This window comes from Globicephala melas, chromosome 2, assembly GCF_963455315.2.
Source record: "Globicephala melas chromosome 2, mGloMel1.2, whole genome shotgun sequence".
Taxonomy (NCBI): Eukaryota; Metazoa; Chordata; class Mammalia; order Artiodactyla; family Delphinidae; genus Globicephala; species Globicephala melas.
The window spans coordinates 141,142,435-141,165,721 of NC_083315.2; the positions used below are offsets into that span (position 1 = coordinate 141,142,435).

Here is a 23,287-nt window from a genome sequence, read left to right on the forward strand (position 1 = left end):
TCCACATCACCAGGGAGCTTGCTAGAAATACAGAGCCCACCCCAGACCTACTGAATCAGATCTGCACTGTAACAATATGCTCAGGTGATTCATACACACATTAGAGTTTGAAAAAGCTCTGATGAGGGAGGAGGGGGACAGCAAATTGGGGGGCAGACTACCTCCATTTTCTCCTCAGCTCTTTTACAATTTGGCTTCCACTCTACCACTTGACTAAAATCACTGTTTTTTTTTGGCCATGCCAAGTGGCTTTTAGGATCTCAGGTCCCCAACCAGGGATCGAATACAGGCCCCCGGCAGTGAAAGCGCCAAGTCCTAACCACTGGGCCGCCAGGGAATTCCCAACTAAAATCACTCTTATCCAGGCTACCAGCTACCTTTTTACTGCTAAATCCAAAGCCCTTAGCTCCCTTGACCTGACAGTGGCCTTCTTCACCGTGGACCACGCCTCTTTCTCAAAGGCCAAGAACTCTCCTTTCTCTTACTTCCTTAACTGTTCCTTCTCTGTCTCCTCTGGTTCTTCTTGAACTGTCAGTATTTGAGTTCCAGTGGCTCTGTGGTGGCCCTCACCTTTTCCCCTCCCACCCTCTGCCTGATGGGATCCTCTGCCTCATGAGGCTTTCATGACCATCTCTCTCTGATGGCGACCTCAAGACTTGAACTCTAGATGACTATATTCAGTTTGTTTCCTGACAGGTCTACTTGGATTTGTCCACCGGCAACTCAAAACTTGAGGCTTCTGGATGAGAAAATGTAGGTTTGATTCAGCATTTGGAGTATGATTCATTCATATGAAGTCTAACGTATCTGTATGAGTATATATGTATAGAGAAATGTGTAGAAAAATATTCAGCAAAAATGTTAACAGCATTTGTCTCTGGGAGGTGAAGTTTCCAAAGATTTTTCTTTTTCTTTCCTTTTTAAGTGAGCAGCATCATTCTCACCAAAACAGTAGGGCTATTAAAAGACAACCACAGGGCTTTGCTGGTGGTGCAGTGGTTGGGAGTCCGCCTGCCAATGCAGGGGACACGAGTTCGAGCCCTGGTCCGGAAAGATCCCACATACCGCGGAGCAACTAAGCCCGTGCACCACGTCTACTGAGCCTGCGCTCTAGAGCCTGCGAGCCACAACTGCTGAGCCCGCGTGCCACAACTACTGAAGTCCGCGCACCTAGAGCCCGTGCTCCACAACAAGAGAAGCCACCGCAATGAGAAGCCCACGCACCGCAATGAAGAGTAGCCCCTGCTCGCCACAACTAGAGAAAGCCGGTGCGCAGCAACGAAGACCCAACACAGCCAAAAATAAATAAATAAATTTATTTTAAAAAAAAAAGACAACCACTATCTCAGTAAGACCATTATCTTTCTTAAGCAGCAAACTTTTCCAGGCATAATCCTGAGGAAGATGTCCCATCCTTTCCCCATGTCACTTATACTTGCTTTCTCTTTTTCTGAGGGGCGCAGGGGGGATGTAACCACAAAGATACCAGCAGGAACCATCTGGTGTACTCAAATTAGGATCATTTGAGGAGTTTTAAATAACAAAGTTATTTATAAATATGTGGGCAGGGTATAAAGAAACTACAAGGGATTGCACACTACCATTGGGACTCTGTGCCCGCTCCTCGGCCTGTAGGGGAGAGGGAATGAGTGGTTATTAGAGCTGGGAGGGGGGCTGTATGGAGAGGGCCCTCTGACAGGAGCTCAGACCCAGGGCCCAGGACAATTCGACCTGGAGGGCCAAAAGGAAGATCTCTAGCACAGCAAAGGACCCTTTCCTCCTTTTATCACATTTTCAGAGAGGGCTGGGAACTTCCAATCCTTCTTCTTTTCTCTACCCTGCAGCCAGATTGATCTAGCAGGAATAATATATCTTCACTCTCTTGATTAAACCTTACTATCCCTCTCAGTGCCCTCAGGATAAAGCCTAGACTCCATAGTTTGGCACATAAGGCCCTTCATGATCTGGCTCCTTTGCTAGCTTCATCTTTCAGCTGCTGATCTCTCACCCTCTATACTCCAGCCATACGGAAATTCTTGCCTTTCCCCCAAAGGACCATGTTTTCTTTTGCCTCCAGGAATTTCCACATTCTGGCACCTCCCCCAAACTACTCTCTCTTACTTCCCTTTTATTTTCAGCCTTTGGGGCTTAACCATCACCTCCTCTGGGAAGTCCTCCTGGATTCTCCAAAGCTGGGTTAGTGGGAATGGGGTGAGCCATGGGCAATCAGTTTCTCCTCTTGTTCTCCAGGCTGATGAGTCACTCCTCCTCCATGGGGTAATAAAGGAGGGAGCACAGAACCGGAGTATTCCTACTATATTTTTTTCTCTCTGAAGAGTAGACTGTTCAGTGCCTTGAACTTTCAGCCTGCAGAACTGTAAGCAATAGATTTCTGTGGTTATAAATCATCCAGTCTTGTGGTATTTTGTTATAGCAGCACAAATCAACTAAGACGATCACCATCTGTTTTTATTTGGTGTTTATTTGCTTATTTATGGACAATCACCCCACTGGACTGTAAGCTCTGTGAGGTCAGGAACCATGCCCATTTTGCTCCTAATCATATCCCTGGCACGCAGCACGGTAGCTAGCACGTGGTGGGTACACAATAAACAGTGTGGGACTGAACCTTGCAATTGTTTATTTCCATGCCATCATACTTTATAGACTGCATAGATAAATGTTAATTCATTCTTAGAAGTACCTGGAGAAAAAACACGAAGATGGTTTTACCTTTGCCAGAGAGCTGAGTAGCACTTCCCTACCTGACCTGAACACCCAGGGTCGATAGAAAACGATGAGGCTATTTGTTTAGGTTTTGCTCCACACATTGTGCTTGGCAGGGCAGTCCCTGCTAATAATGCCTGGCTCTGAATTCCTCTCAAAATGTGTTTCAACAATTCTGAGGACTTAGGGGTCAGCGTGGAGAGGAGGAGATTATGTCAAGGGCCAATCTGTGTTTAGCCATGCCTTACTTGTAGTCCTTGAACTAATTTGACTCCTTTGTCAGAAAACGAAAGGCATCTGTTCACAGCTTTCTTAAGAAAGGGCCAGCAGAGGATGTTTTTTTGATAGGGTTAGTTTCCTTATAGACTTTGGAAGTTTGTTGATGGAATTTGTTCCACTGATCACTTTGGCTACTGTTAGTGATATACAATAGTTTATATTAGGTAGGAGAAATTTTAATATAATGGAATAATGTTTCTCTATGTTTGATCATATGATCAAAGCTCAATTTAAAAAGGGTAAACAAGCAAAAATCACAGATCTTCAGTGGAGATGTTTGAGGTTGAATGGGACAATAGCTTTTATTTAAAATAATAATTCAATCAGAGTCTTCATTGTGAGGCTCTCCAAAAGCAAAATGCATTCCTCAAGGCACTTTGGAAGTCACTGCTAAGTGTGACAGATTCTGCGGCTTTGATCTGTCTTCTTGCTTACCATGCCAAGAGTATTTTGCCTACCAACCCCAAGTTCCATATGTATGCCCCAGGGCACGTGGTTTCTTCAAAGAAGTGTCCTTTGTCTCCTCCCTGTGACAAAACTGGGGACCTTGGAAGGAATATGGCTCTCTGAAGCTTCGTGGAATTCAGATACCCACCACTAAACATTTAATTAACAACTTAATTGATTAATTCTTGGTGTTATTTAAACATATGGCTCAAAACATTAGACATTTATGGGAAAGGAAAGATGGGAGAGAGAAATGACTGCAGGGGCTATAATCTTGGAGCACCTCACAATCAGAGTGGATGTAGCTCTAAGTAAGGGGGCTTGTCCTGATTCTACTGGAGCTCCACGTCCCTCTACAAGCCTCACCTTCCCAGAGCAAACAGGAGAGAACCCGCCCTAGGTGATGGAGCTATGCAGATAAAATATTATGCATGTGCCAGTATTTCCTTTTTTTTTTTAAGAATTGAGGTATAACTTACATAAAGTAAAATTCACCCTTTTAAGCATGCATTTCTGACAGTCATGCAACCTAGTACCACAATCAAGCTGTAGAACAGTTCTACCACCCTCTAAAATTCTCCTGTGCTGCTTTCTATCTAGTCAACCTCTCCCACCGCCCCCAGTCCCTGAAAACCGTGGCTGACCTATTTTCTATAGCCATAATTTTACCTGTCCTAGAATATCACAGAAACGGCATCATACAGTATATAGCCTTTTGGGTCTAGCTTCTTTCACTTTGCATTTGGGATTCATCCAAGTTGTTGCATATGTCACCAGTCCATTCTTGTTATTGCCAGGTAGTATTCCATTGATGGATATACTAGTTTGTTTATCCATTCACCAGCTGAAGGACATGTGGGTTGTTTCCAATTTTTGACAATTATGAGTAGAGCTGCTATAAACATTTGCATACAGGTTTTTGTGTGAAGATAAGTTTTCATTTCTCTTGGATAAGTACCTAAGAGTGGGATTGCTGGGTCGTATGGTAAGTTAATGTTTAACTTTATAAGAGACTGCCAGGCTGTTTTTCAAAGTGGCGGGTACTATTTTGCATCCCCACCAGCAGTATATGAGTATGTATGACAATATTTTGAAAAATAAAAATTTCTATGCATCACATAAAAGCAGGTAGAGAGTAACTTTCCCAGGATTGTGAAGGGCAGCTCAGAGACAGCTCTAAATTTGTGTGCTAAACTAGCGAACAGAGGCCACAGGAATCAGCTGAGAATGTTTACTGAGTATTTGGAGCAATGCTGCAAAGGAGAGTGTTTATTTAGAATAACAGTTAATACTGGCAGACATTTGTTGAGAAATGTCTTTCCGTGCCCTGGGCATTGGGCTTCCTGCTTTACATGCCTCTTCACAAAGACTGTTGTTATTTTCCCACCTTACAGGTGAGGGCACGCGGCCCAGAGAGGGTAATGACATACCAATTGCAACCCAGCTCATAATAGACCTGACAGGAAATAAAATCCAAGTGTGCTGGATTCCAGACACTGTACCCTTATAACTGCTCCCCTATGCTAGCCTCTTAGCTACTAACAATTACTACTAGTTATTAATGCTCCTCAGATTGTACCTTCTGCTTTTCTTTGCACACAGAAACCAGGCCAGAACATGGGCAGATATAAAGTTTTCTGCCAGGTAGCCCTGAACTTTTCTGCTGCTGCTCCTTCAGCCCAAACCTACAGGTCTTCCCTGCCAGGCTCAGCTCTCAACTCTCAGCCTTACTGGCTTCCTCTGAATCATGCTGTAAGTCGCACATCATGTCTTTGGCGATTTGGAGAATATTCTAGGAAGAAAGCCTCTTGCCATTGAATGTGGGGAAGTCCAATGGAATGACGTTTCTCTTTCAGTTTGAGAAGGTCAGGCTGAGAGTCTGCTGCCAAGCAAAGATCAGGTTCTTCCTGTCTAGCTCTTGCTTTGATGTGAGTCATTCCCACCAACACACGGAAGCACAAGGAGGCAGAGTTTTTAGGGGGATCTTCTTGTGCTCCAAATGTTGGGTGCCTCAGAGTACCTTAGAATCTTAAATCCTCAGATCCCATACAGCCGTGATTCAGAGCTGACAGGGACCCCGTCACATTCGGACCCCCTTGGACCCATGAATTAAATTGCTACCAGAATTCTGACTCTACCACTTACTGGCTGTGTGACCTTGGGCAACGTGATTAACCTCTCTGTGCCTAAGTTTCTCTGCCAGAAAATAGGGAAGTGATACTTACACACAGGGTGTTTTAAGGACTGAGTGAACAATGATTCGAATACAGTGCCAGGCAAATTGCAAGTGCTTAATAAATGATAGCTTAATATTAATACAACCCAGAGACTCTGAGTGACACTTCTAATACCAAGGTATCTCAGAGCACAGTTAGAGTTAGGCAGCCTGGTGTCGCAAGCAGGATGCTTGACTGGGACACAGGAGAAATTTGAGGTTAGGAACAGATTGGCAAATTAATTAGTTTTGTGACCTTGAACAGTCATTTAACCTCCCCTCTCACTTTTCTTCAGTAATTACCTCTGAGAACCATACCTTATGGTAATCACTCTGACCTTTTAAAGTAAAAAAAAATAAAAAGAACCGTCTGACCAGTCCTCTCTTTCAGATTGTCACATCCTCGTTTATTCTACTCAGTAACAGTTTCAGAAGGAAGGATCCTGGTGTCTAGAAAAACTTTGTGTGTTTTCCCAGAAAGAGACATTTCTTAATAATGATAATAATAATAATGGTAGCACAGTACTGTGCATTTTTGCTGTGCCAGGTGTTGTGCTAAGTCCTGCATCATCACAGCCCATTGAAGATGAAGAAATTGAAGTTGAGCAAGGTCAAGTGACTTGCCCAACATCACTTAGCTGGTAGATGGCCGAATCAGGATCTGAACGCAAGCCTCTCTGATGCCGAAATGCGTGATTTTAACCACAGCACTGCTGCCTTGGCTGGGAACATAATAGAGAACTTTAGAATGGGAGGGAACTTTGGAAATGACCTAGCCATATGATCCCAAACCACTCCTTTTAATCGAGCTCAGCGTAGTTGTTGCCACCTCTACCAAGTTACATAAGCTTCCTGCCCGCTCCAATTGGTAGCGTAGTGAGTTGGAGAACCCCGGCTTGCAGATTCCTTATGTGGGGACCCTTCTGTGATCAGCACAGTCTGAAGTTGCCACACACTTGACTGAGACGGGAGGTCAAGGGTGTCAGGGCAATGAAAGGCAGCAGACGGAGATGCTCAGGCTGTGACGTAGACAGTTATGTGTCTAGAGCACTTGGGTGCTCTCTTTTAGGGCAAATAGGGAAAACGCTGCTGAAGCTGTCCTTTACCTTTCCAAAATCTAACCGTCTCTTCCAACTGCCAACACCGAAACCCAAGCCTCTGGCATTTCCCTCTGGGTTTGAGGGATGGCAGCTCCTGGCACAGCCTTTCTGCAGGCTGAAGTCAGCACAGCCACCTTGCCCCCTTCCTTCCCATCAGTGCCAGTGGCTTGTTTGACCTTGAACAAGTCTCTCAAGGATCAGTTGACTTGTTTAAGCTGTAAGCATGTTGATTCAAATAAATAAATAATTAGGAACGACGATGTTCTGTGTTCATAGGAAAACTTTCTTGCGGGGCCACACTCCCCCCTCCCCCCACCCCTGCAGCGCAATTACAGGCCAAGTGCTGTGGCCATTCAAGAAGTACGAGAGGAAATTTGCTTTGAAATAGGAGGAGAAACTGACCTGGCTGGTTTGGTAATAGGTCCAAGGAACACAGTGTCCTCTGGAGGCTGACAGCTGCTGGTATAAGTTTGTTCCTCTTGATGGTCAGGACGACCCTCTCTGGCCAGTTGACTAATGGCAAGAGGAAATGGTCCACAAACGTTATGGAAAGCCTACTGCATCCTGGACAGCGAGGTATGCTGAGGTGGGAGATGAGAGAGATTTTTACGTACTGATAAACAACAATGAAAAGTGACATGCATGAAGCAGGTTCCAAAACAAGGCATAACATGGTATCACATTTCCGTATTTTTAAAAATGTAAGTGAGTATGCATAAAAGTATTTGAAAGAATATACACAAACTCTTAATAGAAGCACGATGGAAGAAGGCAGAGAGGGGATTTTCATTTTTTATTATGTATTCTTTGATATTATTTGAATCTTTCTAAAGAGAATGCATTGTTTCCCTCCTCCAATATTCTTTGGTATTTATTACAATATCATTGTTTAAAGTCAGGTTTATTGAAGTGAAATTTACATATCATTATATAGTAATTATACATATACGATAGTAAGATCACTCTTTTTAAAAGTGTATGGTTAGATGAGTTTTGAAAAACGTACACAGTCATGTAAGCATCACCACAATCAAAATATAGACCATTTCCACCACCCCCAGAGAGTCTCTTCTGTCCTTTGGCAGCCAATCTCCTGCCCTTACTCCCAGACCAAGTGACCACTGCTCTGATTTCTATCGGTACCGTTTAGCCTTTTCTAGAATCTGAATAAATAGAATCATACAGTAAACACCTAGTTTTTTATGCCTGGCTTCTTTCATACAGCATAATGCTTTTGAGATTCATCCATGTTGTTGCTTGTAGTAGTTTATTCCATCTCATTGCTGAGTAGTATTCCACTGTACTATAGTTTGCCCATTTGCCAATGTGGTTTGTTTACTGCTTTTGGCAATTATAAATAAAGCTGCTATATACATTTTTGTATAGTCATCGTGTAGACATAAGTTTTCTTTTGGGTAAATACCTAGGAGTGAGATTGTTGGGTCGTAAGTTAAGTATGTGATTAATTTTTTTTTTTTTTTTTTTTTGCGGTACGCGGGCCTCTCACTGTTGTGGCCTCTCCCGTTGCGGAGCACAGGCTCTGGATGCGCAGGCCCAGCGGCCACGGCTCACGGGCCCAGCCGCTCCTCGGCATGTGGGATCTTCCCGGACCGGGGCACGAACCCGTGTCCCCTGCATCGACAGGTGGACTCTCAACCACTGCGCCACCAGGGAAGCCCATGTGATTGCTTTTTATAAGAAACTGCCAGACTGTTTTCCAAAGTGGCTGTACCATTTTGCATTCCCGCCATGCATATCCCAGCTGCTCCACATCTTCTTCAGCCTTTTAGATATGGGCAGCTTTGGATCTGAGTCATTCTAATAGGTGGGTAGTGTTATCTCATTATGGTTTTAATTTGCATTTCTCTAATGACTAATAATACTGAACTAATAATATTTCATGCACTTATTGGCCATCCGTATATTATTTTTGGTGATGTGTTTTTTGTCCACTTAAAAATTTGAGTTTTCTTTCTAATATTGAACTGTAAGAGTTCTTAACATATTCTGGATATAAATTCTTTATCAGAGGTGTGCTTTTGCAAATATTTTCTCGCAGTCTGTGACTCATCTTTTCATTTTCTGAACAGTGTCTTTTGAACAGTAAAACATTTTCATTTTGATGAAATGTAACTTATTTTTTTAATGTAGTTTTTCCTTTTTGTGTCATATTTAGGAAACCTTTGCCTAAGCCAAGGTAACAAAGATTTTTTCCACATCTTCTTTTAGAACTTTATAGTTCTAGCTCTTACATTTAGGTCTATGATTCATTTCGAGTTAATTTTTTAACAGCTTGAGATAAAATGCACATGCTACACATTCAATCTATTTAAAGTGTACAAGTCAGTGGTTTTTAGTATATTTAAAATTGTGCAATCATCACCACAATCTAATTTTAAACATTTTAATCAAACTGAAAAGAAACCTCATACCTACCAGTAGTGACTTCATATTTACCCTCCCATCCCTTCAGCTCTAGGCAACCACTAATCTACTTTCTGTCTCTACAGATTTGCCTACTGAGTTAATTTTTATATATGATAAGTGTAAGGTTCATTTTTCATTTAAAGTTCATTTTTTGTACATGTATGTCCAACTGTTACAGCATCACTATTTGTTGACAAGACTATCTTTTCTCCACTGAACTACTCTGTCAGCTTTGTCCATAATCAATTGACTTACATGTGTGAGTCTATTTCTGAACTCTTTATTCTTTTCCATTGATCTACATGCTATCCAGATGTCAAAATCACCCTGTCTTGATTACACAATAGATCCATAAAAAAATTGAAATATGGTAACGTGAGTCCTCCAACTTTGTTCTTCTTTTTCAAAATACTTTTGACTATCTTGTGTCCTTTGCATTTCTATAAGTCTCAGAATCAGCTTGTCAGCTTCTAAAAAAAAAACCCTGCTGGAATTTTAATAAGGATTGCTTGAACCTTCAGGTTAATTCAAGGAGAACTGACATTTTAACATTTGAGTCTTCTGATTCACGAACATGGCATATCTCTCCATTAATTTATGTCTTCTTTAATTTTTCTCAGCAATATTTTACAGTTTTTAGCATTAAATCTTGCATATGTTTTATTAGATTTATTCCTAAGAATTTCATGTTTTTTATGCTAATGTGAATGTTATTTTTAAAATTTCAATTTGTAATTGTTTACTGTTAGTATGTTGAGATATGAATTTTGTGTAGGGACCTTGTATTCTGTGACTTTACTAAACTCACTCATTAGTTCTCTTTGCTGTTTTATGGATTCTTTGGGATTTTCTACATAGATGATAGTATTTTTATTTTTTCCCAAACGTATGCCTTTTATTTCTTGCCTTATTGAACCGGCAATGAGCACCAGTTCAGTGTTGTATAGAAGGAGTGAGAAGAAACATCTTGCCATGTTCCCAATTACAGGGGGAAGATATTCAGTTTTTCACCATTAAGTATAATGTTCTTTATCAGTTTGAAAGTTCTCTTCTGTTCCTAGTTACCTGAGTGTTTTTGTCATGAAAAGATGTTGGATTTTGGCAAATGTTTTTTGCCTTTTTTTTTTTTTTGCATCTATTGAGATGATCACATAGTTTTTCTTTTTAGTTTGCTGATAAGGGGAATTACAATGTTGATTTCTTTAAAAGTTGAACCAACTTTGCACTCCAGGGATCAACTCTACTTGGTCATGATGTATTATGCTTTTTATATATTGCTGGATTTGATTTGCTAATATTTTGTTAAGAATTGTCACATTTAGCTTCATAAGGATATTGGTCCAATATTGGTTCTATTTTCTTGGTGAGTTTGTGTAAAATTGGTACTATTTCTTATTTTCTTCCTTATTTTTTAGTTTGAATACTTCTATATTATTTAAATTTCTTCTAAAGAGAATATAATATATTTGACCATTGAACACGTGGGTGTGAACTGCCTTGGTCCATTTACATGCAAATATTTTTCAATAGTAAATACTACAGTATTACATAGTCCGTGGCTGGTTGACGCCACAGAAGTGGAGGAACTATGGCTACAGAGGGCCAGCTATAAGTTATACATGGATTCACATCCGAGTTGTTCAAGCATCAACTGTACTTAAAAAAATTTCTATATTGAAATAATTTTATACTTATAGAAGATAGTACAAGAATAATACAGAAGGTTCCCACATACCTTTCACCCAGATTCCCCAATGTTAATATTTTACATAGTCACAGTACAATGATCAAAATTAGGATATTAACATGGATATAAAGTTACTAATGAATCTATAGATCTTATTCAAATTTCATTGCTTGCCAAATAATGGCCTTTATCTGGTCCAGGATTCCACACTGCATTTTGTTGTCATGTCCCCTCAATCTCTATTCTAAAAAAATTTTCCTCAGTCTTTATCTTCAATGATATTTGCATTAATTTTTTAATTGAAAAATAATCAGGGACATGTTTTCTTTATCTCCCTCCTTCCTTCTGAATAATTTTCGCCTATTAGGTTGGGCCAAAACAAAGTATGGACGAATGGAGAGTGGGTAGTGGTAGTTTCAGTGGCCTGTCACAGGTATAGGGACCCAAATGGAGTGAGGCATCATCTATGAATAGGGGGTAGTGATTGCCCAACAGGGTTGTCAGGATCTGAGTTGAGCGAGAAGGGCCTCTATGCCAGCGTATGGGAGAAAGGGGGCCAGGTGAGGTGATGAGGGCATCTGTGAAGGGTTGTGATGGCAACAGAAGATTGGTTATATACAGGGGTCTTGATCAAATAAATGTATCAAGAATAATGAAGGACGGGCTTCCCTGGTGGCGCAGTGGTTGAGAGTCCGCCTGCCGATGCAAGGGACACAGGTTCGTGCCCCGGTCCGGGAAGATCCTACATGCCGCGGAGCGGATAGGCACGTGAGCCATGGCCGCTGAGCCTGCGCTCCACAACGGGAGAGGCCCACAACAGTGAGAGGCTCACATACTGCAAAAAAAAAAAAAAAGAATAATGAAGGACAGGTGTCGCCATATCAGACAGAGAAGTTATGATATATCTATATCTATATAGATATATAGATATAGAAATATAGGTCTCCTTGGCTCTATACTCTGAGAAATTCAGGAAGGAACAACGCTGTAACAGCAATGAACATACCAGTACCCAGGTCTCGTCTTCTAAATAACATTCTCCACTAAAAGAACTCTTTAAAGAAATGGCTAATTTCAGGGCTGGGGCAAGGAAAGTACAAGAGGAGCCTAGAATCCTTTTTGTGTCAGAAATTAAGGAAGATCTAGAAGAAGAATGGAGCTATGTCAAAAGAACAGAGAAGCCAGTTTGAGGGACCCCAACTTCCCAAATCTGGGATAATTTGAGTGTCAAGGTAAATAACAATAGTTACAGATTATAACCCACTTAATAAAATGAGAATCGATGAGTCTATACTGAAATAAATGAATAATAAATGGAGAGAGGAGAAAGCTTTTTTATTTTTAACCATGAAATGCTAACTAATGAATATGAAATAAAGATAGAATTAGAAAGTCACTTTGGCAACTAAAATAATAAAAATTCAGCCAAAAAGCATGAAGCGGGGACTTCCCTGGTGGTCCAGTGGTTAGAACTCCTCATTTCCAATGCAGGCGGCAGGGGTTCAATCCCTGGTAGGGGAACTAGGATCCCACATACTGCGTGGCGTGGCCAAAACATTAAAAAAAAAAAAAGCATGAAGGGATGTTTAAGTAATGGATGAAAGTCGAATGAGGAATGGATATTTACATAACTTCAAAGTACCTCCCAACAAATATTTGATGATTACAAAAAAAAAGTGTAACTATGGTGGGAAAGATGGGCAGATACTACCTGATCAAGTGATCAAGGTTAACATCACAAGCAATGGGACAAATCAACATCGAGCACCTCTTGATAGAATGTGATGAGAAGCACACAGCATCTTTTCTGTGATATTCCTGACAAAAGTTCATAAACTAAATTTAATCATGAGGAAACAACAGACAAACCCCATAAAAGGAACGTCTTGAAAACAACTGCCCTATAATCTTGAAATGTTTCAAGGCCGCTGAAGACCAGGAATGATTGGGGAACTATTTCAGACTGAAGCGAGTTGAAGACACATGACAATAAAATGCTATGCATGATCCTGGATTGAATCCTTTTGCTACAAAGGGTGATATTGGAACTATTAGTGAAATTTGAATGGAACATGAGGATTCAATAACAGTAATGTGTTGATGTTGGTTCCTGATTTTGATGGTGAGATTACTGTAAAGAGAAATAATCAGAGAATTATTTATCTATCTACCCAAGATAGAATAATCTATCTACCCAAGACCTGCTACTTCTCTGGTATTCTCTATCTTAATTGGTGTTACCACCATCTATCCAGAATTACAAGCTTGTAATAAGGGAGTCATCCTTGGCATCTTTCTTATAACCTAAAAGTCCATTTGGAACAACCTAAGTATCTACTGATAGACTAATAATATTTTGAAACATCTATGCCTTGGAATATTATATTGTTATTCAGAGGAATGAAGTACATCTGTGCAACATAAAAATAAAAGGAGAAAGTTGTGAAATAGAATAGATCCCCAATCTTGTCAATTTTTATACCTGCAAAGACCAAGTGTGGTAAAGGATATATTCCAAAATGTTAAAAATATTATCTCTTTGGGATGAAATTATGAATTTTCTTCTTTACTGTTTGGATTTTTTTAGGGTGATGCATTTAAAAAAACACAATAGGGACTTCCCTGGTGGCGAAGTGGTTAAGGATCCGCCTGCAAATGCAGGGGACATGGGTTCGAGCCCTGGTCCGGGCCACAGCTACTGAAGTCCGCATGCCTAGAGCCTGTGCTCCACAACAAGAGAAGCCTCCACAATGAGAAGCCCGCGCACCACAACGAAGAGTAGCCCCTGCTTGCCGCAACTAGAGAAAGCCTGCGTGCAGCAACGAAGACCCAGTGTAGCCAAAAATAAAAATAAATTAAATTAAAAAAATTAAGAAAAATTTACAAACACAATAAAGATATTTTACTTTTGAAGAATCATTTAATATAAGTGATATGGTAGAGATTTAAAAAGGAGATAGAAGCTATTCACCTTCAAGGAACTTCAAATCTAATAGAACAATGTAAAAATTATGTATATGGTACAGAATACTTATAATAACAAGAGGAAACACAAATTTACAGGCAAACTGCAGCCATAAAAAAGAAGAGGACATAAGAAAGAAGAAAGACTGGACTTCCTTGGTAGTCCAGTGGTTAAGAATCCGCCTTCCAATGCAGGGGACACAGGTTCCATCCCTGGTTGGGGAACTAAGATCCCACATACTGCAGGGCAACTAAGCCCACGCACCACAACAAGAGGGAAGCCTGCGCACCACAACCAAAGAAGCCCATGCGCCGCAACGAAGACCCAGCACAGCCAAACTAAACTAAACTAAACTAAACTAAAATGAAATAAAATTTTGAAAAAAAGGTAAGAAGGAAGACTGATACTGGCAGACTTGGACAGACTGAACAAATGGGGCACAACTGGGAAGGTCTTGGCTATGTGATGATTTTGAAGAAAAGAGGCTCATGGGAGGCAGAGGGAAGGCTGTTTCTGAGAGTGGGGAAGTCGGCACCTGGTTCAGAGTTTTGAGCCAGGGTGAGGAGCTAGAGGGAGAGGCTTAGCTGGCATGAGAGGCAGTTTTCTTCCTGAGTTTTTGTCTTTCCTTTAATTTCTCTCATTTTTGATTCCTCCTTCCCTACTGTTCAGGGCCCTGGGGGTAAAACGTACCACCTATTCACTCCAAGGAAAGCATGGACAATACTCCCTTAATAGAGTTGAAAGAGTTAATGGGAACAAAAGTTATTTTATGAAAAACCAAGGGAATATATAAAGAAAATAATGTCTGATAGTACAACGTAAAAACAATTAAGCCACCTATGTCTGGTTTTTTATTCTAAAAAACTCTGTGAAAATATCTAAGACCTGTACCTAGCCCTAAGTTTCTCTGCTCTTGAAATAATTTCACGCTAACTCTTCAAGGCCTAGCATAACTTTGCAGGCACCTGGTCTGTTTTCCTATCCTCCCAGTTCCTCCGCCTGCCTCTTAGTCACGTGTTCTCTGGGTGCCATCTTGTTTCCTAGTGCAGGGAAGCTGGTCCAACACATACATCTTGCTCCACGCAGGGACAAACACCAGCTCCGTTAAAATTCAACCTGCTGGAATCTCCAGAAGCCTCTCATGTTCTCCTAGTACAAGTTAGTATCCGGGCACACCTAGGTCACAGCTGAGCTTTCAGGCAATACGGATGGACATCTTTAAGCCCTTCCTACTGAAGTCTTTGGCTCTACCTACTTTAGAAACATTGATGATTCACTCAAATGAGTCCCTACACACAAGGAAGGGTCTTGTAAAATCTGCCTATTATAGTTTCACAACCTGATAATAACCACATAGTAAACATACCATTCATAGAGTGTGAATTAGTACATTTACAGCACGAGGAATGTCATTCTCATTTACTAAGACAGGTGGTAAAATCTTGCCTGGAGGGCACATGTTGGGGAGGCTTGGGAGTAGCTTTGCAAGCAGGTAGAAGCCGGAGATCCTCTTTCCAGCTATTCTCTCAACTAGGTGGTTTACAGATTAAAAAAACAATTAAGTGAATTCCACCTCAATAAATTATTTTAAAAAATTGTGTCTGTATCCAACTCAACATAGGGATAGCTATAAAACCCACCTCAAAATATAAGTAGATTAAATTCCTTTGGTTAAAGTAATTCTGTTTATAATAGTTTCAGGGGAAAGTTCATTTTGTACTGGGCTTATTGGAGAGTGGTTTTTGTAAAGATTTTTCTAAGACAAGGGTCTACAACTGGTGTAACCTCAGCTCATGATAAGTTTTTGAGCTTCTGTTATGCAAGACCCTTGGGAAATACCTTATGGGGCCTGAGACCTTCTAACACCACCAAGAAATGATTTTATGTCTTTGTGGGAGGCATATGAGATGAATAGACTTTATTTACTTCACAAACTCTTTTACTTACTAAGTGCTTAGTATTGCACGAGTAGTAACTCGTGTTAGCCTTCTAACAGCCCTCTGAGGCAAGACTATCATTAGTCCAGTAAAAACGAGGCCCAGAGCGGTTGAGTGATATACCTCAAATCTCACTGCTATTAAGTGGCAGAGTCAGGATTTGAACCCATCAGTACAGTCAGGCTTCAGAGTCGATGTTCTTTACACATCGTGTTGTGGCGCTTATCTACTGGGATTAAGCAGTGGAACTCCAAGATCTGAACACCCTTTCCAGAAGATAGGCTGACAGTTGCAATAAAGGAAGACAACAAAAAACGTATACACATTTCCTGTTAAAATAGGTCTTTGTGGGCTTCCCTGGTGGCGCAGTGGTTGGGAGTCCGCCTGCCGATGCAGGGGACACGGGTGCGTGCTCCGGTCTGGGAAGATCCCACGTGCCGCGGAGCGGCTGGGCCCGTGAGCCATGGCCGCTGAGCCTGCGCGTCCGGAGCCTGTGCTCCGCAGTGGGAGAGGCCACAACAGTGAGAATAGGAATGCACATCCTCTCAGGTCCCGATGTGTTCCCCCGTGACAGGATAGTGCCATGGGAGGACTATTTCTGCTCTGAGGAAAGAGGTAAACAAGAGGCAGACCGTCTTCCCTCATCGACAGATGCCCCACTACGGGTATGGGCTGCCCCCTCTGTCCTCTACCCCAAGTCCCAGTGAGCTGCCCAGTTTGGGGGCCAGGGGTCATTCAGATAATGGAAGAATCCTACCCTCAGGCAGAGGATAGGGAACACTGTGGATATTGCTTGGGGCTGCATTTAATAGGAAATGAAGGGAAAGTAAAATTATTTTGGTCAGTCTTAGTCTTTAAGGCTCTATAATTACCTTATTGCTATAAATGGAAATGGAAGTACCATCTGGACCAGATGGAAAAGTAGTGTCTAATTTTGCCAGTCCTTAAGAAAGCCACGCTGAACGTATCAGCTGACACTTAGAAAAGTCTTTATTATGACGTGGTATACTCATGCGCACAGTCTGTCTGAACACACTTCAGATACTATTCAGAACGTTTAGAGTCATCATTTTTGCCCTCCCATTACATCTTACTATGGAAATAACATGTATGTATTAAATATGATTATTGATAATGCCTTTGTCATAAAGGTTTTTCTATGGCTCCACAATTATCTTCACCTGTTCTCCTCGCTACTGAGCAGAGGAGTTTTTAGAGCAGGTGAGTTGAGTTTTATTTGAGAGATTGAAGTAGAGCTTTAAAGGCATTTGATGAAGACACAGGTATCAAAAGAAGAAAAGAATGAGCTCTGAAAAGTCTGACTACTGCACTAAAATAGGATCAAGTGCATGGTTAGGGATACCCAGTTCCTTTAATTTCCCCTTATGTGGTCGACCACACAAACTGTCCCATAAGCAGCAGAAGTCCCATGCTCTCCTGCCATCAGCAGAGATGGCTGAAGTAGCAGCTCCTCATTGCTTCTGACCCACACTCTCAGTTTCTTGGGAAAACATATGTTCAGAAGGGGCTTCCTATTAGGGGCAAAGGGTTGTATCGGCCCCTTTTGAGGGCAACCAGCAAAAAGGAAAGATCTTCTCAGTAAACGTGGATGAGAAGGTAAAATGGGAGTCAAATCACCACATTGTGGAATGACACGTGACCCCCTTCATAATCCAGAGACGCTGGCATCTTCCTGGGTCTGTCTTTTAAGAGATGTCACTGCAGAGGTGGGTGAGACTTTGATAGATCCCTACAGCCTTTTTCAGGTTTTAGTTTAAACCACTCTTTCCTTTTCCCAGATTCCTTGACAACACCAAGCCCCCAGTAGCCATTAAAGGCCACATCCATGTCCCAGTAGTGCCTGCCTGACAAGATCCCACAGTGCCCAGCACACAGAGGAAGGAGAACCTCTCCAGGTTGGAAGGCACAGATAGCTTTTTCTGTGTTTATTCTTCTCACGTCACCTACTGCTTGGAGGTAAGCACTGGCACTTTCTGGGCCCAAGATCACATTGTCTGGGGAGAGGCGACCAGAGGCAGTGCTGGGTGGGCGGCTTAGGGCAGGGATGGGGTCAGTTTGGGAGAGCAGCCTTGAGTCCAAAGAAGGCTGTGCCTGGGGCGGTGCCCTCCACATCTCTGCCAGGGAAGGGGCGCCTGCCTGCCCCAGGCTTGGGCGAGCTCACCAGCCATTAGAGGACCGCGTACCTGCAGCAGGCCTTACTTTTCCTCTCTCAAGACAGGGAAAACCTGGGGGACCCATGTGTGGCCCAGTTCAGCACGTGCCTCAGAACCACCTGCCGCGCCTGGTGAGGAGGGCGGGGCAGACAAGGTGCCAAAGGTATAGAGTTAAAGAGGCGCTTGCTCTTAGGGTCGGGCAAGTACCCCCTTCCCTGGGCTCTGGCCCTTCTCCCAGCACTGGGCTGAGCGGTCAGGAGCCAGCCTTTCTTAGGCTTAAGCTTCATTGCCATCCTGAGGCCGCTGGCCAAGCTCAGCCTATCAGCTCTCCCAGACCCACTGCTCATCACTCACCCCTCACTTCTCCCTCCTCCGGGGGACTGACTCCTCTCTCTCCACGTGCATGTCAATAACCGTACCCAGGTGTTTTCCTTAAGTGTGTTGAAACACTTTAGGATGACAAGGAATGTGATAAGGGTTCCTGCCGGGCACCTTCTCTGCACACTCAGGGCAGCTGACCGCTGACAAACCTGTCTCAGTCTCCAGGGTTTGCCAGGCATATTATCCCTTCCATAAGTAACACGGGCTGGTGCCCATTCAGATGCCTCACTGGACTTGTTATTCTGAGCAATTTACCTCCCATCTCCTCCAGGGCTGTCGACAGGTTCTTTAGGGACAGAAAAAGGAAAATGCTTTGAGCTCCCAGCCAACAGGTGCTTTCCACATGTATCTTCTCTTCACACTAAGAAAAAGCCAGGGCTGCTTTCCAGCTGCAGGGAGAAGCCTGCCTCCCTCCTCTGTTCCTAGACTAACAGTGACCGCCCCAGGGGGAAGCAGGACTTTTCATCACCTTTTAGCTCCTGTGGGATATCACTGAGTTGTTCACCCTTCCTGGAGAAAGGTTTGGTTCTCTTGCCCAGTTCAGTTAACTTGGAGACTAATGGTTTAGCTTTAATGTTTTCACCTCTAGGAATCAACACAGACTTTTTTGCAAAACAAGGATGAGTTGATTTACTTCTTAGGTATAAGCAGGAGGGGAACTGCACATTCTGCTCCCCAGAAGTGGCAGCTGGAGGAGAAGGATGCAACCTAGGAACAAGCCCTCCCCTGACATTTGCAAGGCCTGGGGGGAAAGGACAAATGGAGGCCCACACACCACATGTCTACATCTTCAAAAGTTATAGATCAAGCCAGGGAACTGCTTAATAAAATAAGTTGTATCCTCCTACTTTGACATGTATGCTTTCATAATAACCTAGAAGGTCAAGTTCAAATTGAGAATTCTTGGACTTCTGCCCACGGACATGGCAGTCCAAGGAGTGCCTGCCCAGCCATTCCCACCCACCTTCTCTTCCCGTTGTGGCTTTGCTCTTTACCGAGAGGGGCCTGTGCACACACATGTGGACACACCAGTCTGCATGTCTGAGCTCCATCCATATGTTGCCCTTGGCCACCCTTGGGTTTTGGGAGCGTTAACCAGAGAAGGACACGATGCAGTCCCTGGAAGTAAGCTCAGGACTGTTTGGGCAGGAAATTTGGGGACTGTTGTCTAGAAGATGGGGCTGGGGCTTCGTTGTGTGTGTGTATGTGAAAATATCACTTTGGTCCTGAGGGAGGGCAGCTCCCAGTGGAGGGCCAGAGAGGGAACTGCTATTACTGCTATTCTGTAAAGAAAACAAAGAGGGATCAGGTACTCCCCAAATGCCGGCCCAAGTCCTGAATGAGACTCCATGACTTTTCCTAGATAATCCACAGCTTCCTTAACAAAGTGGACCAGCATTCATCGTGCGCTGTTGTTTCATAGGCTGTTTTATGACTGGAAAGAACCTGCTTATTGTGAATCTCTCTTGTGGGATTTACAGAGGTGGTGTCTGTTCTATTTTCCTGACTCTTCCACACATTTATTTAGCTTCATTTATTACTTGGCAAGAACATTTTGTATTCTAAACCTTAATCATATAAGAAAGAAATATTGTCCAACAGACACAGCTGTCAGTGTACTTATTACGGTTTTATTCATTTAAAAGGTGGGGTTTCTCCCCCTTGGTAGTTCTCCAGCTTTTAAAATACATTTTCTCTGTGAAGCCCTAGAAATGGCTCATAAAATTGGTGTGTTTGAGTTTGTGGGCTTCCAAGGGTGCAAAATGCTTTCTTCAAGGAATAAACTCAAGTTTGCTATTGCTCCGGAGTTTTACAAACTATCTTCTTTGCAAGGGAGGGACAAAAGTACATTCTAATTTTTGTTTTTCTCAATTGCTGACTCCTAGGTTGGTCCCTGATTTCCCTATCCGTCTTTGACCTCAGGGAGTTTTGGGGCCCTTCCAAACTCTCTCCTGGCACTTTTTTGTTGTGTGTGTACATAAAATCTACATAATGCATAATTTACCATTTTGAACATTTTACAGTGTACAGTTTGGTGGCCTTCACTACCTTCACAATGTTGTGTAACCACCACCACTATTTCCAGAACTTTTTATCACCCAAACAGAAACTCCGTACCCATTAAGCAATAACTTCCCATCTCCTGGAATTTTGATCCTTAGCTTGTGTAGTGTTTATGCTCCTTAGAGCCAGGGAACCTGACTTGAAATATTTGCTCTGCCCCTCACTAGCTCTGGGATGTTTAACAACTTGCCTGATCTCTTTAAATCTTGGTTACTCATCTGCAAAATGGAGCTAATTAGGGCTTCCCTGGTGGCGCAGTGGTTGGGAGTCCGCCTGCCGATGCAGGGGACATGGGTTCATGCCCCGGTCCGGGAAGATCCCACGTGCCGCGGAGTGGCTGGGCCCGTGAGCCATGGCCGCTGAGCCTGCGTGTCCAGAGCCTGTGCTCCGCAGCAGGAGAGGCCACAACAGTGAGAGGCCCACGTACCGCAAAAAAAAAAAAAAAAAAAAAGGAGCTAATTAGAATCAGAATAACAGCCTTCACAGAGTTGTTATGTGCACATAGTACCACACGTAAAGGAACATCATCACCCCTCAAGAAGCATGTTGACTTCTCCTTGTTGTCAGGGCCTCATTGCATCAGATGAGGATTCTCTGCTATTATCCCTCAAATCCCTAGATCCTCACTGCCACCTGGGCTAGACCTGGCTCCCTCTCTACCCCTGAGGCAGGGCTAGGAGGGGATAAGGGCATTTCTTAATCTTCCCAATAATGACTAACATTCGTCAAGTGACATTTGTCAAAAAGAGGAAACTTAACACAGAGACAGGTGCTAAGGAACGTCAAGAAGGTCTACCAGCTTGTAGGTGAAAGACAGGATTTGAATGCAGTCTGGCTTCAGGGCCCATGTTCTCAACCACTGGACTCTAAGGCCTTGATGTGCTTCTAAGCATCTGGTGACGATGGTGGCAGAAGCAGAACTTGGAGAGGGAATTTCAAACTCACCCAGCAAGTCAGTGGCACAGCTAAGAAGACAGTCTGTATCTTCTGACTCGCCACCTGATGCACCAGCCACTGGCTCTGGCTGTGCTGCAGGGGTAAATATTCTAAGAGTGTTATGTCAAAAGTAAGCAGGGAATCAGGTAATCAACTTCCCCTTCCTTAGAATGAGGCCTGAGTCTTTAGGGAGCTTTTAGACATGAACAATGGCTTTCCTCCTGGAGTATTGCTTTGATGGCTTCCCTCATATATCTTCCAAACCGTATGGCTGGAGTTGCCTAAGGATGAATGTCACCAGCCACCTACCCACCCACTGCCACCATCCTGATGGTCAGTTCTCCAATACATCCCATCTTTAAAACTTTATTGACCGAGCTTGGGTAGTTGAGGAGTAACTTCTCATTTAAGACATTGTTTATATTTTCATGTTTGTTTCTTAAAATGGTTTTGTTGAAGTCTCTCAGTTGGGACAGAAGACTTTTTCCCTTATCCTCTAGGAACTGATAGAGTTTCTCAAGCTCACAGGTGACTTTCTGTCATTCAATTTCTGTTTCTAAATTAGATAGAGACAAGTGGTCACATGAACACTGAAGTAATCACATGCATTCTTTCCTTTTCATCATTTCCCACAGATGCTGCTCTATAATTTCTTCTTTGTTTGATTCTATTCCCATCACATACCCACTGTAAAGGAATTTAAAAAGGGAGACAAAACACGAATATATTTAGAACTTTAAAGTGTATATCACGCAATGGAATTTCAAACTGAGTTTTTGCAACTCCAAGGCTACCTTCAGTGATCTTAAGTGATAATCTTAATAGCTTCTCAGAAAATTAATTTTGATACACCTTAGTTCAAAAATAGATGTGCCCATGTATTTCTAAGGGAGAATGGGACATGTCATGAAGTCAAGAACATGTGTCTGTGGGTGTAATTATGAAAAGACTGGGAATGAGTAAGTTATTCTGTAAAGCATGTGGGTGTCTGCTTTGTGGTTCAGTTCCTTGGCTCTGGAGTTGGGCTCTAGGGAAGTATATGTATCTTAAAACGTGAAAATGGAAAGAGTTCAAGGAACATGACTGGTTCTACTGCATCCAGACTCTATCCTTGACAAGTATCAGAGTGACTGCAGAATGGAGAATGAAGAGGGAATACAAAAGACAGAGGGCAGGTGCTTCGGAGAGCTAACCTGCTTGGATCAGGAGGGTGTGTGCTGAGAGGTAATTAGTAGATAATTAGCAGCAGACATGAGATAATTATTTATCACCAAGAGCTGACGTATTGGGAGCAGAACCATTTGAACCACAAGTGGTAATAACACTTTTTAAAAATAGCCCAAATATAAAACGCTCAATTAGAAAAACTTCAGAATCAGTAACCGTTAAGGTAGAGAAACGGTACTCAACTTGTGTTTACAAGTAACTTTTTTTCTTGGGCTTCTTCTAAGTCAAGAATTGGCAAACTACTGCCTGCTGGCCAAGAACCACCCACACCACCTGTTTATGTTTGGCCATTGAGCTAAGAATGGTTTTTACATTTTTTAATGGTTGAAAAAAATCAAAAGAGTATTTTGTAACATGTGAAAATGATAGGAAGTTCAAAGCTCAGTGTCCATAAATAAAGTTTTATTGGCACACAGCCACGCTCAGTAATGTATTGTGTGTGGTTGCAGAGGTCAGTAGTTGCACAGAGACTAAACGGCCCTCAGAGCTTAAAATATTTATTAGTGGGCCATGTTCAGAAAAAAGTTTGCCAGCTCTCAGGCAGTTCTTGCAAAGTGGGCAGTTAGTAGCTCTTCCCCAAGAAATGAGTTCCATTGATAAATAAATTGGGAAATGCTATTTTAAATAAAATCAAACCAGTTTCTTTCTTTTTTTTTCTGCTGCAACGCTGGGCATGTGGAAACTTATTTCCCAGACCAGGGATTCAGCCGGCGCCCCCTAC

At 42.5% G+C, this 23,287-nt stretch overlaps 1 long non-coding RNA gene across 1 annotated transcript in view; it reads right to left on the reverse strand.

Annotated features, from left to right (window-relative positions):
- Positions 1-7,213: 7,213 nt before the first annotated feature.
- LOC132596774 (uncharacterized) overlaps positions 7,214-23,287 on the reverse strand; it is a 50,302-nt gene continuing 34,228 nt past the window's right edge. Inside the window, exon 3 of the long non-coding RNA XR_009562778.1 lies at positions 7,214-7,349. This is a non-coding gene — a long non-coding RNA (uncharacterized lncRNA). The remainder of the gene's footprint in view (positions 7,350-23,287) is intronic.